The sequence below is a fragment of the Eulemur rufifrons genome, chromosome 29, assembly GCF_041146395.1.
Source record: "Eulemur rufifrons isolate Redbay chromosome 29, OSU_ERuf_1, whole genome shotgun sequence".
Lineage (NCBI taxonomy): Eukaryota > Metazoa > Chordata > Mammalia > Primates > Lemuridae > Eulemur > Eulemur rufifrons.
Window position 1 is genome coordinate 45,478,935 of NC_091011.1, and position 16,331 is coordinate 45,495,265.

Sequence of the window (16,331 nt, forward strand, 5' to 3'; positions counted from 1 at the left end):
TCATTTACATTCATTGTGCTTTGATAAAAAGCTATCACAGCTTTAAAGTTGACAATTCCACCAAAGTAACCTTCAAAGAAACCATCCCAAATCGAACACTTACAGATCTCTGTCTCACTGCTTCTTAATGTAAAATGAATGAATATTTGAGAGGGAAATCCATTTTTGCCACATATTCACTGGAAAGGAAAATGGATTGCACTTTCCATATGTGAGGCAGGATTTTTGATCAACTTTGAGATATTTTAGTACTTTATGCACCTGTCATTTTGTTCAGTCATAGTAGTTTTGTTCATTGGCATCCAGAGGCCAGTAGGAAGGTGACCTAACTAGGGAAAGAAATTCCTAAATGGTACTTGTGTTGAGGAGTGGCTTCTCCATAAACACGGTTCGTGGTGGGGACCTAGGAGTAAAGAGGCCCTAAAACTTTCCCGGTGCTCAATACTGTATTCCTCTGTCTTGATACAGTGCATTTTAGAAAATCCTTATGAGCTAGAGATGGGATAGGACGGGCGTGTCCATTTTGGTATATTCTGAGAGAGAGAGACAGTGAGACTTTGAGAATAGATGCCTCAAATTATGATTACCGAAACAATAGTAGCTCGGTAATTAGTGGTGAGATGTTGAGTTTTATTTCCCACTTTATATTATTCTTTAAGATTCATATTTTTCTAGAGTTGACAGTTACAATTTACATTAATAATTTATAAACCAAATGAACAAGAGACATAGAAATAGCGTTATAGGACATCTGAAAAGAAAGGGAAATCTATATAACTACAGCTTGAAAATATCATTCAATATCAATGAAAATGGTACAAAATGTTCTGTCGACTATAGGCAATGCCTCTGAGAGTCTTGGAATGGGCAAAGGGATTCAGTTAGGCCCGGAGGACACGGCTGGACAGGTCAGCAGCACCAGGGCGGAGCCGGCTCTGAGTTCTTGGAACCTGGCGACAAGCAAACCCAGGGCTTCCGGACCCTGCGCACGACGTTCATTCGCCTGAGGGGGATGGCAGCCCTACAGCGCCTAAGTGAGGTTGGCGCTCACAGCTCTATGGGCACAGCAGAATTGCTCTCTCCCCACTCCCAATCTCTGAGCTGTCTTTAAAAAATAATAATAATGAAATACCCTTCCTTGGCTTGTGTCGTTTTCTGATGACAGAGAAGTGAGAAGGCTGGATTGGAATTGGGGTCAGGGAAGCATCGCCGGGCAGACGCTGCGCGGGGAGGAGACGTCAGGATCCCCCGAGCAGCCGGGCTGGATGCTGCTCGTTACCCACACGGGGCATTTCCCACCCACTCCCGCTGATTAAGGGGCAGTGCGGTGGCAGCTGCTGACAGATAACTTGGTTGTTTTGTTATAAGGAGCTTCGTTTGCTGAGGATGAATTATGAAGCCTTTTTTTTTTTTCTTTTTGTTGTTTTAAAATAGGACTGTCTTATCTGAGAATGTGTTAATTAAGTTATCATGTATTGCTTTGTTTCTAGTCCTACACATTTGATATGAACAAATTACTGCTTAGAAGACAGCCTCCAGCACTTGGAATAGCAGCTGGTGCAACTTCACCAAGAACAGCAGCCCAGAGGGGCCTGGGAGCGAAGCGTGGGTTTGGGGAGAGGAGGAATAATGGAGCGTTCAGATCCAGCTCGAGAGCAGGCAGGATTCCTGCCGTGGCGTGGCCGGTCCCCTTCTCTCTCTTTTGGCTCCATTTGGTCCTCCTGACCAGCGTCATACTGTCTACCCACCGACCTCCATTTCCCCGGTGACACTGTCCTGGCTGAGCCTCCTGCTACTCGTTGCTGGCTGAACCTTGCTCGGCCTTCCCCAGCCAGAAGCCACTCTATCTCAGTGGGCTGGAGTGTGGCACTTTGGGGACAGAAGCAACAGCTCTAGGTCCTACCCTCACAGTCAGTCCGGTTTTCGACTCCAATACATGACCATTTACTCAGGAGGAATCTGCTGTGTCCAATAGCCCTGGGATAGCACAGAGACAGATGTGAAGATGGAAACATAGTTTCTGCCCTTTGATAGTCTGGGCCCTGTCTTGGGGGCAAAGCAACTGTTTCCAGTCACTATGGTCAGCATAGCAAGAGAGACGCAGCAATGTGCATGGGAAGGGGATTCAGAGCACTCCCGAGTGAGCTCCTAAACGGGTGGGGATTGTGACTTCATCCTCTGCATCCCAGTACTTTGTGCATGTCTGGTGCATGGTGGGTGCTCTGCTGCTGTTTGCTAACCCATTACTGAGAAGGGATAGCTAGTGGTGTGAATCTGAAGGGCTTCCTAGTCATGTGAGGTGCTGCTGGAGAAACGAGTAGGGTACTGAATCAGAGATAAAGGTTAGGAGAACATTCTAGCTGGAAACAAGAATATGAGCAACAGCTCAGAGATATAGAATCCCTGCCCAGCTTCTTATACTCATCTCCCAACCCCCATCCAGGAATTTTGAGGATAGATTTTTCTATAGACAGTTGGAAACCACTTACTTGGTGAAAATAGTTTAGTTGGTCTCTTGCCTCTGACATTATTCACAAACACTTCCCTGTTTGCTTCCTTCCTCTAATCCCATGTTTTCATTTCTACACTTTCTACATCTTCTTTGTGTCCTATTTTCCTTTTCCCTCGCCCTGAGCTGTCATCACCATCCTTATCCCCTGCTGAATAAGGAGACAGGGCACAGGTGCAGTTACCAGGTCACCAAGCTCAGCAAAGAGCTTTAGAGTTAGTCTTTTGCATGGTTGTCCTGCTGCCTCTAGTATTTGTGTCTTTTTTGTGCCTGGTCTAACAGAAGCTCAGAGAGTCGAGCACAGGAGCACGGCATAAAGGGAAATTACGGACACTCATTTTCCACTTCTTTATTTTGTCTTCTGAAACATGGTGCCTCTGCAAATTTTAAACCTTTCCCCTTACGCTCCCTGCCCGTGACTCCAAAAATCTGCAACAGGTTCATGTGTATCTTTAACTTTCCACTCTAGAATCCCAAATGGAACTTTTAAATGTTTCGGCTCCTTGTGAATTCTGAAAATCTAGTATATGATCTTGGTTTTGTAATAAAAGACTAGTAAAAAGTCTCTCTCTTTTTTACTTCCATTTTCTCCACTGTATTGTCTAGTTTTGGCTTTCCTATTTTCCCTCTTATCTTTGTAAATTTCCTTCCAGACGTCTCTTTAAATGACTTGACAGCAGCCCCGTTATCTTCTAAAACACCTAAAAGCATTTTGGCTGCTTTAGAAAAATGTGTCTGTTTTTCCATCTCATTAAGAAGCATCTGAAATCTCTCTGAAAACACATGAAAAGGATATACAGAAGGCATCCCAGATTCTGAAAGTCCCATGGAATTTAAGTCCCATTAGTGTTTTTTTTTTTTTTTTTTAATAACATCAAAGAGTCACCCATGCATTTAAAATGTACAATTTTGTTTTGGATATGGGTGGAGTAGGACATGAATGTAAACTTATTTGTTTCTTAGTTTATCATAGGAATCAAAGAAAATAACTGCAGAGAAGAGAAAAGGGAAGAAGAGAAAAGACAGCTCTGACTCTTTCATCACAGGTGATTTCTGAAAGGACAAAATGATGATCCTGCAAAACTCTCAGACTCTTCTCATGTTGCTAACAGTTGGTTCCTTACTCCCAGCGGGTGTCTTGCCTAGGGAAGGAGCTCTTTTAGCCTCTCTGGCTACTTACAAAGCAAGGCAGAAACAGCCACAAGGTGTCACTATTGCTAAAATCGCTCTCCACCTACAGGGTCGATGGTGATCATGCATATGTAAGTTAGATTTCATTTTTGATTCTATATAGGCTCACTGGGAGAGAGACCTTTTTGACTGGTAGTATTAGTTGCCTCCTTCACTTCAACCAAACTGTGACTTTGGCTAAGTTATCCAGTGAGGCTCAGCTCTCTAACCTGGAAGTTTCTGTTTTTCAAGATAGTTTTAAGCCTTAAATTAGAAAACCTTGGTATAGCTGAGTTTCAGACACAGCACTTAATAGACACTCAACAAAGATTAGCTCCTTAGCTTAAAAAATGGGAAATGGTGTTGGGAGGGGCCAGTGGGGGTGATAACTTTAAGACCTCTTTCATTCATTCATTCTTTTTTTTTTTTAAAATGGATTTTACAGGTGCAAGAATATCATCAAACATAGAGTTCTGATTGTTGTTAATAGCTGTACTATTAAAAAAATGTTTAGGAAAAGCTAAATACTGTGGCTTCCTCTTACAGACCTATAATATTAAAGTCATATTAAAGTTTCTGAGAAGTTCTGTTATAAAGAAACCCAATTAATTTTGTTTAATCCAAAGTTTCACAAGATTCTTTGAGCCAAGAGCATCCAGATTGGGAAGGTTTATTCTGGTTTGTTGCGCATATGAGAAAACAGAAACCCAGTAAGGTTGGTTCACAAAACACATGTCTTATAAATGACAGAGTTGTCCAGAACCACTGCTGTGTTACAGTTGGTTTGTGCCAGCTCACAAGAGCCAGTTATTCTCATCTCTTTCCAATTCTGTGTTTAGTGATGTCGGGTTGATAGCTTGAAATCATCCACGGTGGGAATATTTACACCACAGAAATTAGCAAACACTGTAAACCATTTCCTCCACCGAGAGTAGGTTTACCATTATCCTGCTGTCAGAACCCAGGTGTCTAGATGCCCAGTGCTACATTTAAATGATTTCTCAGTTACTAAGGCACTTCGAAGATATTTTGGCAGAGAAATGACAAAAATTCAGAATATTAGTACCATTAAGTGTGTGTGTATGTCTCTCTCATATATATATAATATATGTATATATTATATATATATATATAAAAGACATCGATTAGTACTGTCATTGGAGAACGAAGCGGAATATGTCCCTCATATGCTAGGAGGTATTTCATTTTTCCAACTGTGTTCTAAACTGCCCAGCCACAGCCAGTCAAATTTCAAGATGGAGGAAGGTGTTTGCTAAATGTCTAGTATCTTTTCCAGCCCAACCCTAATTTCTGGGGTAGCTTTAGGGGTCAGAGCAAATCAGTGGCTCCATTTGTCCCACAGCTGGCTCGAGATAGCTTCTTTTAGGGAACCAAGGGACATGGGGGTTCAGTGACTCCCAGGTATTTCTCAGCTATTCTAAAAAGTCTCACCCTGTCTCTTTCTTGCATATATATATTATATATATGTAAAATCAATATGTTAACCTCCTCATTACTGATAAATATTGCTATATGTACATATAGCTATCAAGGGAATACCTGTTCCACGCCAAGCACTGCATTAGCTATTCCTCATACTCAGTCTTGGACGTACAGAGAAAACTGAAGTGCAACAAAATTGAACAATGTTCCGCAGCCATACAACTCATACCCATTTGCTGGACTTTAAATACTGTGACCTTTCCCTTGAGCCATTCAGGCTTCCTCTGAAAGAAGAATTTATCTCCCTGGCAAGGGCAGTCCTGGAAAAGAAAATATTCCAGAACCAAAGAAGAAACCACACTTTTGGGGAGGCCTCTGTCAACTCTGTTTAAAACTCACACTTCCTTCAACAGGAGGGTGGAAGTGGAGGAGTTTCATGCCTGGTGAGGGGGTATTACAAAAATACTTTGGGAGACACAGAGTGATTGCTGCAGTTGATTGTTGGGTTCTGAGCAGAGAAAATCTGGGGAGAAGTAGGAGGTTAAAGCAGTTTTACAAGTAATGGTTTCGGTGTTAAGCCAGAATGACAAGCTGCTTCATGCTTCTTGGGAAATAGCTTCAAATCATTCATCAATTGTTTCAGCCACGACAACATCAGCAGCAGCAAAGGCTCTGAAATTTGCAGTGGGATTGCAGCGAGAGAGCAGGGAAAGCACATAGGCTGTGGGCTCTGGCCTGGGCCCCAGGCTGTGGGCTACTAGGCTATGTGTAGATGCCATGGAGGCCCAGTGCCCAGGCACAAGAGAGTTGGAGAGCTCGGTCTGTCCTTGGCACATGTCTCCAGCTGCACTCCTAGCAGCAGTAGATTCTGAGGACCCGGCATTGCAATAAGACTGACTAGGAATCCCTGGCACTGATGAAGAGGACTCCGTCACTCCAGCTACACAGTGACTTGCTTAATCTCACTTTTTTTTGGGGGGGGGGGATAAAGCTCTGGAGCTATGAAATAACTTTTGCATTGAGGCTTGGCTATTCAATTTGTGCTCTCTATGGTCTGCTGGTTGAGCTTCACACAGATTTTTCATCCTGGGGAATTTATATATTTTATTGATAAATTTCAATTTGCTACTGCAAAGTTTGAATTTGAAATCCTATCCTATACCACAATTTATGGTTCATACTGGGAAGGTACTGTGGCTCAAAAACAGATCAGGGTTCAATCACTCATGGTCAAGCTTCCAGAATCAAGCCTGCATCATCTGAGAATGGATGAATTGTCTGTCTCTCTTTTTAAGCATATAGTATGTTGTTTTTATATGCTGGGTTACCTGTGTCTAAACATCCATGTGCTGAATACCTAGTATGCTGTAGTAGAAAGGTCAGTAATGTAATCCCTCATGACCACGACTCGCTTCCAGAGGGGTTTGATAGTTGTTTGTAGGTGATTGCTGATAGAGGTAGCTGTGTTCTATACCACATGACCTTGGTTATTCTTCCACACTTGGCCCACAACCTGTGCTCAGTTCAGCATTTGAGCATGAACAGCTAGTCTCAGACTGGTCTAGGGTTGTGTGGTCTAGAGTTGTGTGGCAGTGGATATTGTGGTAGCTGTGGAACACCACCTAATGGAAAAAGCAGCCAAGAAGGAAAAACCATCAGAGCATAGCTGCAAGATCCTTCTACCAGCACCAGCTTGTTCTCACAGTGGACAGACCTCCCACCGAGCCAGTCAATGGAGGGTTTCACCCATGCACTCAGAAGTAGTAATCGACTCACATCCCTGAATCAGGAGCTAAAGTAGTGTAAGGATGACAAAGCATAAAAATTCAGAGTCTGAGAATGGTCACACTTGAAGGTGCTGACCCGGGGAGATGGGGGGTGGGGAGAGGGGATGGTGGTATAACTACATGATAATTGCGATGCTTACTGTCTGGGGAATGCGTATGCTTGGAGCTCTGACTCCGGGGAATGGGCGGTACATGGGCAACATATGTAACCTGAACTTTTGTACCCCCATAATAAGCTGAAAAAAAAAATTTTAGAGTCTGATAGGATTGGAAGTTTAAATTAAAAAATAAGTAAATTATTAAATAAAATAGCAAGATCTACTTTCCATTGGTATTATTAAATGGGATTGGTGATCAAACTTTCGCTGCCTACCATTTTATTTTCTAGCCTAAAAGGCACAACAGATTCAAAAGTTAATTATAAAAAGGGAGGGAAACTACATCACAGCCTTTGTGTGCTTATCTTTATCCACCACAGCAGTCCATTAGCACTGCTTTATCAGAGGATGTTGGAATGCAGACACATCAACAAAGCTCATTTATTAATTCCGTGAACAAAATTAGATTGTTGGAGTTTGTTCCTAAATTCTTGGATCAAAGCTGTCTATTAATAAGGAAATAATTGAAAATAGAGCAGTACATGCTTTACAGAACCCCACTCCTCACCCACACCCACCCCCCAAAAAAGGAATCTTCTCCACCTTTGACCCTGTAAAGTTTGTTCTATTTGCCTAGGTAACCAATACCTGGAGGACCTTCTACATCTTCATGGTATAAGAAAGAGATGCTTTCCAGTGGGACAACCAATCACAATCTAACTCCTGTGCACTTTCTCATTTTTCTCTTTGTTACTTTCCAATATCATACTTTCTCTCCAACAAAACTGGTCTCCCCCACCACTCACTAAATGTAATTTGTTCTCTTGCCTCTATGTGTCCATTCAAGTCATTATTTCCAACTAGAATCCCCTTTCTTCCAATTCTAACTCTCAAATCCTACCCATCCTTCAAAACCCAGCTAAAAAAAAATCATCTAACTTGGCCACGAGAACAGGATATGCTCTTGTTCACTTGCAGTTATCTGAAAAAGTTTTTTTCAAAATTTGGTGTGTATAAGAATTATATGTAGAGCATGTTAAAAATATAGATTCATAGGCTTTACTCCCTATGATTCTGATTAGGCATTTCTAGGATGGGACTCCCTAATCTTCACTTTTTAAAAGCACCACCAGCTAATTCTGATACACCAAGTTTGTGGACCATTCCTTTAAGGGACCATATAAACCAATCACCTTACACCTAGTATTTATTGTTTTACTTTTTCTATTTGATTTGGATCTCAAAAGACAAAGTGATGTCATTAAATATTTTCAGAACAAATAAATGAAATTTCACCAACCTTGAGTTCAACCATCATTTGTTGTGTGAAGAACAGTGGGCAACCAAATAGCAATGTTTTCAAACTCAAAGATTCTCAAATCCCACTCTAAAGGTATCTCCTGGGTGAAATGGATAACATTCAATAATATAACCACATCAGTGGTTCTTAGCCATACCCACTGGCTATTGATAAAATTTTCACCACTCTATACTCTATCTAAAAAGGCAACAAGAGCAATAAAATACATTTTTCACGAAGATTTTATTTTTCTTTTTAAATTTAAATATGATGTTTATTTGGGTACTATGTCCTTCCTTTTTGTTGCCATTAAATGTCTTTTATTTTCCACATGAAATAGTAATAATAAATGATAATATTTTTAACATTCTTACTTACAAAACAAATTGCCCTTTTTATGGACTCCCATTGTTTTTTTTGAAACAACCAGCTACTGGACAGTGAGATTGTGAAGTCCGAAGGCCCCTTAACAACACGTTAATTCCAGTATCTTCTCTATTCCAAAGTGCTTCTCCATTTTTCTAGGTCTGTGATCTATGAAGTAGGGAGCAGCTGCTGGTTCTCTGTATGCTGTTTCAACAAAACCTTCTGCAGACAGGGCCGTGAGGAATAGTTCACCTCCTTGCAGGTACTCTCTCCTCTAGAAGTTGACCTTCTTGGGGAACGTTCCAGAACTTTGCTAAACAGCTTGTTGTGTTGTCCTTTCAATTTTCTTGCCTTAAAAGTGTCATTTTTCTTATATGATGGTGATAGTAAATGATAGAATTTAACACCTTTAGTTACTAAAATAAAATCATACACTCCTATGAAGCAGCACAAAGGAAAGAAAGTACACGAAGTACTGGAATTCAAGGACTTTATTTTGATTCATCTCATTTGTGTTACTACATTGAGTTTATTATATTTCTCCCAAGGAGTAATGTTTATTTTGAACCCTCAAGCAGGATTTGCATGGCACAGAATAATAATGCAACAAAGACACTCTGAGATGTATTTCCTCTCACATGCATGGAACCAGACACTGAGTTATCCACGCTTACTGGCTGGGAGTTGCTAACAGCTCTGGCTCTAGAACAGATCAGTCTTAATGATCATAAGGACATTCTCTACCCAACTGTGCTAGCCAACCATTGTTTTTGAGATAGTTCTTTTTATCCTAATTATAAAAATATAAAGCTTTGGTTACTGTCTTTAGGGTTAGAAAAAAAAAATGTCAGTCTTTAGGGCAGTAATTGTTTCTATTAATTTCCCATGGTTGAGACTTGATGCTAGCTAATTTACCAATATCTTTAGAAGTGGCTGAGGAGTCTAAATATATGGTCTGAATTATTTGACAAACAACATTGTCTCAGTTCCTTCATCTATGGAGAAAATTATGGTTTTTCATTAAGTATACATCTAGCTAAACTAGTGAACTATTGCTTTGCAGAGAAGCTTGGGCCCTATTTTATTCAATTTGCTTTGTATTAAAATTGTTCAATTAAACCCAGGAAGAAAAATAAGGTGTTCCTCTCATGTTTATATGAAAACCATTTTTCTAAATGAGTTCCTGTTTGAATATACATAGCATTTTATCAAAAATTAATAGTCTTGGCCTGAAAAAAAATTGTAGGACTATATATTAATTATCCAAAGCAGTGGCTTTATTTATGACCTCTTTGACACAGCCTTCACTTCAGTAGTCTCAACCCCAGAAGGCGTGAGGAAAATAGAAAAGGAGCTGAATGTAGGTTTTCAACTGGAACGGTGGTTAATTACTTCTGTTCTACACTATTTGTGCTGTATGATCAGTAATATGCTAATGAGTTTCAATTAAGTTACCTTTGCAAAACTAAACTACTTTCCCAAAATTCTGCCAAGAAACAGAAATTGGTTATATAAGGTAGGATATTGAATAAATATTGTCTTGTTATCAGTGAAAATATATGCTTAACCCCTTTACTTGCCCATTATCTGTGATTCAGAATCACTTATGTGTATCATGGGGTTATGATCATGAGTACAAGTGGCATAGAAGGAAGTAAAAGAGTTAATAGGCCAAGCAACTGTAACTCTAACATGTTCTGTGCCACTTGAAAGGTGTTCATCAGACTGTTCTACCCTAAACCATAACAGCAAAATGCTGAGGTGGGGAGGTGACTGGCCTGAGAAAAGAGGCTGGAATTACAATAACATTGTCAACATGTTCTTCGCAAAACACTAATCTCTTGAAAAATAAAAGAAGAGGAAACAAAAGTGTTCTAGGAAACAGGATATACTCCATTTCCCCGCCATCTTGGAAATTTACATAAAATAAAGGCTCTGAAATTCTTGCAATTAAAGAAAGACCAACAGTTATTTAAATTTGTTAAATAATATCTCCTGATATTTTCTCAAACTAAATTCTTATTTCGAGAACCATCCACAGAATTAGGGTCCTTGCATCTGGGAACATAAATTTTGGGAGGGTTCCCTCTATTTCCAGAGCTAATAAGAGTGGCTCACTGAGCCACTTTCATGGTGAACATTTGCTTTGCTTCTGGCAGTCTGGGATTTAGGTGTGTGCTAGGCAGAAGGTGCCTATGTGGCTAACCCCAATAAAAACCTTGGATAGTGAATCTCTAATGAGTTTCTCTGGTTGGTAATGTTTCACACATGTCACAACTCACTGCTGGGGAGACTAAGTGCATCTTGTATAATGCCACTGGGAGAGGACCCTTGGAAGCTTGTGCTTGGTTTCCCTGAACTTTGCGTATGTGCTTTTTCCCTTTGCTGTTTGTGCTTGGTATCCTTTTACTCTACCAATCATAATTGTAAGTACAAATATCTGCTGAATCCTATGAGACCTCCTAGTGAATAATCAAAACTGAGAGTGGCCTCAGGGACCCCAAATCCATGTGGTAAGCAAAAGAGATACGTCTCTGCCCTCATAGAACTTATCACCTAATGATGTAGATATTATTATCAATAAGTAATACTGAGAAAAATGATTAATTATAAACTTATAGTTGAGATTAAATTATTTTTTTATAAAAGGAAAAATGCCTGTTTTTGTGAACAAGTTGTGAGGAAGCTGAATCCGGATTGGAGGTATCAGAAAAGGCTTGCTGAAGAAGTGAGAACGAAGCTGAGTTGTAATAGATGAGTAAGACAAAAGGAGGAAGATGAGCAATTTGGAAAGAGGGAATAACAATTGCAAGAGCTCTAAGATTTGCTGAAGATGACACATCTAATAAGCAACAGACCAGTACTTGAAACTGGTTTCCAGGATCTCTGTTGAGTGTTTTTTCCATGGCACTTCTAGTACAATACTGCTCCATAAGAGTAGCATACAAAGGGTTTTCAGTCCAACTTAACCCTGTCAGCACTCTGATCTTGCCATTCCATTTCTGCTTATATATTTTTAAAAAGCCTAATCATGCAAAGAATGTTTATAGATTGAAGTTGATTCCAGACTCAAAAGAGCTGGCTTCTTTTATATATACCACCAATTAGACCCCAAGTTATATATTCAACAGAAATGGTGTACATATATACACCAAAATAGATGTACAGGCCGGGCGCGGTGGCTCACGCCTGTAATCCTAGCACTACTCAAAAGAGCTGGCTTCTTTTATATATACCACCAATTAGACCCCAAGTTATATATTCAACAGAAATGGTGTACATATATACACCAAAATAGATGTACAGGCCGGGCGCGGTGGCTCACGCCTGTAATCCTAGCACTCTGGGAGGCCGAGGTGGGCGGATCGTTTGAGCTCAGGAGTTCGAGACCAGCCTGAGCAAGAGCGAGACCCCATCTCTACTAAAAAATAGAAAGAAATTATATGGACAGCTAAAAATATATATAGAAAAAAATTAGCCGGGCATGGTGGTGCATGCCTGTAGTCCCAGCTACTCGGGAGGCTGAGACAGGAGGATTGCTTGAGCCCAGGAGTTAGAGGTTGCTGTGAGCTAGGCTGACGCCACGGCACTCACTCTAGCCTGGGCAACAGAGTGAGACTCTGTCTCAAAAAAAAAAAAAAAAAAAAAAAAGATGTACAGTGGTGTTCATAGCAGCCCCAAACTGCAAACAATACAAATGATTTCAATAGAAGTATGGATAAATAAATAGCAGTGTGTTTATATAATGGAATATTATACAGCAGTGAATTTGAAGAAATGATTGGTACATATAGCAAGATGGAGGAATCTCAAAGACATATTGATGAGCAAAAGAAACTGGACATAAAAGGGAACATTTACATCAATTTGTATAAGTTTTAAAAACATGTAAAACTAATCAATGGTGATAGAAATCAAGATATCCCTTTACCTTGGGATGTAGTGACTAGAAGTAGACTAAGGAAACTTCCAGATATTAGTAATATCCTATTTCTTGATCTAGGTAGTATATACATGAATGTATTCAGTTTTTGAAAGTCTATTGATCTGTACATTTAAGGTTTGTACATTTTTTCATAAATAAGTTTTAGCTAAAAATTTACCAAAAAAAGCTGAATTGCTGCCCTGTTATTATCTTGCCCTGTTATTAACAAGCCTTTTTACTTTGGACAAATCACACAGTTTCATTGAGCCTCAGGTTTCTCTTCTATAAAAGGAATGAGAACATCTGCCTGCATTTTTTTCAAGCTTTAGTGGAAACTAAATGCCTTAATTAATATTATTATCTGATCGATAGATGTTATCTCAACCTGTGATGCCATTTTAAAAATTCATACTAATTTCAGTTGACTCTCAATTATTCACTGCCTAATTATCCAGTCTGTGAGTTTCCTGGACTTCAGTTCTTCCCTTCAAACTATTTACCAATAGGACACCTTTTCAGCAGAAGATGTGGAAATAAAAGAAGAAAACAACTTTTATTTTTTTACTTGGCACAGATTTTGATAGAAAAGAAGGAGAAATAGGTCTTAAGACTTTGTGTTGTAATATAGCTTTTATATTGTCAATGTATTTCTATTGTGTATGCTAAGCTAAATCTCCAAAAATTAATTTTCATTACCAAAAATAATTGCTACCATTTACTGACTGTTTCTTATAATTGATCAGGCATTACATCTGTATGTACATATGTGGATGTGTGTATGTATGTATATATGTATAAAATCATTTTATTGAATCCTCATATCAAATCCATTAGGAAAGTTTTGTTAAAACATTTTGCAAATAAGAAAACTGAGGTTCGGTGAAGTTACAGATTTGTGTAAGGTTGTGCAAGATGTAGCAGAATCAGGTACCTGGGGTTTTTGCATCCACAGCCTCTGCTTTTTATCCATGCTATTCTTTTCTGTTGGCTGTGCCTTTAGAGCATAGCTTTTTCATCCATGCCTCCTAAATGGATGTGCTCTGGATGGCATTGACCACTGACAGCAGCCCCTTTATTAAGCAAATACCAGTGCCAAATAGTCCACCTTTTAAACATGGCAAAGTCTACATTAAAAAGAGAACCTATGCAATTTAGTTATTTGGTTATTCATTATATCTCACTATTTGCCTTGTAGAAAATGTCATAGGAAACTACCTTTGGGATGAAATGACAGCTTAAAAGTATTTCACATTCGCAGCATTTGAAAGACTAGTAAAAGGGTCATTGATTATAAAAGACCTCCTGTGAGTTGATCTTTTCACAGAAGTTTCAGTCTTTCAGCACCCCGCCCTCCCCATTTAGAACAGATACTAGCCTCCCACCCTAAGACCTCACATCTTTGCCCAGGATTACAAGAGTCTTTTGTATAAACCTTCCCTGAACTAAGAAAAGAAATATTACCTTTGTCACAGAGAAAAGAGCATAGTTGAAAAGGTAGAGGAACAGAGGGTATGGGGGTTGAGACAGAGATTGAAATATCAGGAAGCCTCAGGAAGGACAAGGAATATTACATGGCAGGTTAGGGTAGGTAAACCAAGGCATCAGGGTACTCGGATCAGGTAAGAAAACAAAGACAGGACCTTTTCAGTCCTGCACAAGAGAAGGAGGGCACTGGTTGTTGGGATCTGCATAAAGAAGAGGTATGAGCATCTTTCTGCTTCTGTCTTACAGCCCAGCCAGCATCAGCAGGCCGTGCTCTCATCCGGTTTATACAAAAGAGGCTGATGCAAAAGACATGATACATGTGGTAGCTCCCCTGAGAGGTGTTCTACCTTAACATCTTCAACCTTAACAATGAGGTCAGCTTCTTGAGAGCAGTGACAGGGTCGAAGGCAGGCAGGATGGGGTGGGAATTCAGGCTGAGAGGGGGAGCCCAGAAAGCCCTGCATAAGGGAATGCTCTTAATACCTAGGCTGGTCACCAAGTGACTAAGGACAGATTTAAGAACTTTGTGTATCTAACTTTGTGTCTCTTTTCCTCTCCATTCTGCTATCACTTCCCTGGAGCCTTTTGTCTCATCTATAAAAGAAAGACATAGAAATGGATAATCTCCAAGGTCCTTCCCAGCTCTGACAGCCTATGACTAGCCCTTACATATGAATGCAGCCCTTTATACTGTATGTAATACCACATTGCCTGTGGGGAGAAAACTAGACTGCGGCATAGAATTATGAATTTGACCTTTGAAATTTAAACTGTTTTGATTGTATTTTTACTGTTTTCCTAAGGGAGCAGTTTCTATTCCTTTAGTATTTAGAAATGAAACATAGTCCTTAAAGCGAATTGGTGAAAATGACTATTATCCATCATTCACCACTGAGGTCTGTCTCAAGGGCTGGAGAGCGGGCATATGGCTATTTGAGGTGCAGGGAATGAAGCAGGAGAGGAAGTTTATTATGCCAAGTACAGTGCCCACTAGAAATCTCAGGCAACCCACCCTCTGGAGCTCAGTGGGATTTGGAACCACATGGTGTTTGAAATAATTCACTCTTGCCTAAAGGTACAAAAAAAATCTTTCCAATTTTCCTCTTGAAATATCACCAGCTGTCCCAGACATTTTTAAAAATAGCAGTATTTGGATATATTGTATTTTAAAAAGATTCAGCAAGATTCAGCTTACATTTGCCTTGAGGCTTTGTGGCTTTATGTTTGCAGTCAATTTGAAAAACAGTTTGAGATATCTGTTAAACTTTGAATACAGTGAGATTTACCCATCTCCCTTTCTGAAACTACAAATGATCCTATGTATTTTGATAAGGAGCCAATAAATTGGCCACTAGGAAGAGGCAAACTATATCTCTATTTCTAAATGCTCCTGGTAAGGGAGCTTGCTCTATTTTGGATACATAAATTGAACCTAGCAATAGCCCCAAAATCCATCTTTTGGATGGACCTAAGAGAATTCTTAGTTCCGAATGGCCCAGAGAGAAAACCTGAAAGCTATTTGAATCGTGTGGGATCTACTTAGAGGCTGGCTAATCCCATATCTTCCTTCATAAATGACATTTGCATAAAGAACTCTGTGGATTACAGGTATGGACAGAGCTATTTCATTTATTTCATCAGCTTATTTCGCCAGTGGAGGTCCCATGTATATCTGAGACAGATTTAACCACAATACCATTTTGCCATCATGAAAATGGGTCCATTTCTTTGAAAAGAGGATCTTTTTGCTTTGAAATGATTTAACTTAAAAGTACATTAAGGCCACTTTGGATGGTCACTGATACGTCCTTTTGTCTTAGGTTCAGTTCCTGGGAAACAGATTCTGGGACAGTTATTCGTGAGCAGAACGTTTACTGGAAGGACACAAAATTAAGCAGAGGGAGAAACTAAACTATGACGTAGTCACTACAAAGGCCTCGGCTCTGGAGCTAGAATGGCCCTTCAGATAGGGGGCCAGGCCTCTGTGCTCCCTTTGCCCCCATTTGAACAGTCATTGGAGGAGGGCTGGTCGTGGGGAGAAGGGGTATATACCCGAGCACCACAGGACTCTTGGCCAAGGGAGGTTTCCGGTAAGCAATTCAGCTATGAGCTACCAGTAGGCTACAATCCTGACAGGGATACATGTGTCCCAGTCTTGAAGGGAGAATATGGCCTTCAAATCACAGCATCCACTATAATCCACCTCTTGGGCTGCTCAGATCCACTTGTTCATATAAAAAAGGCTCAC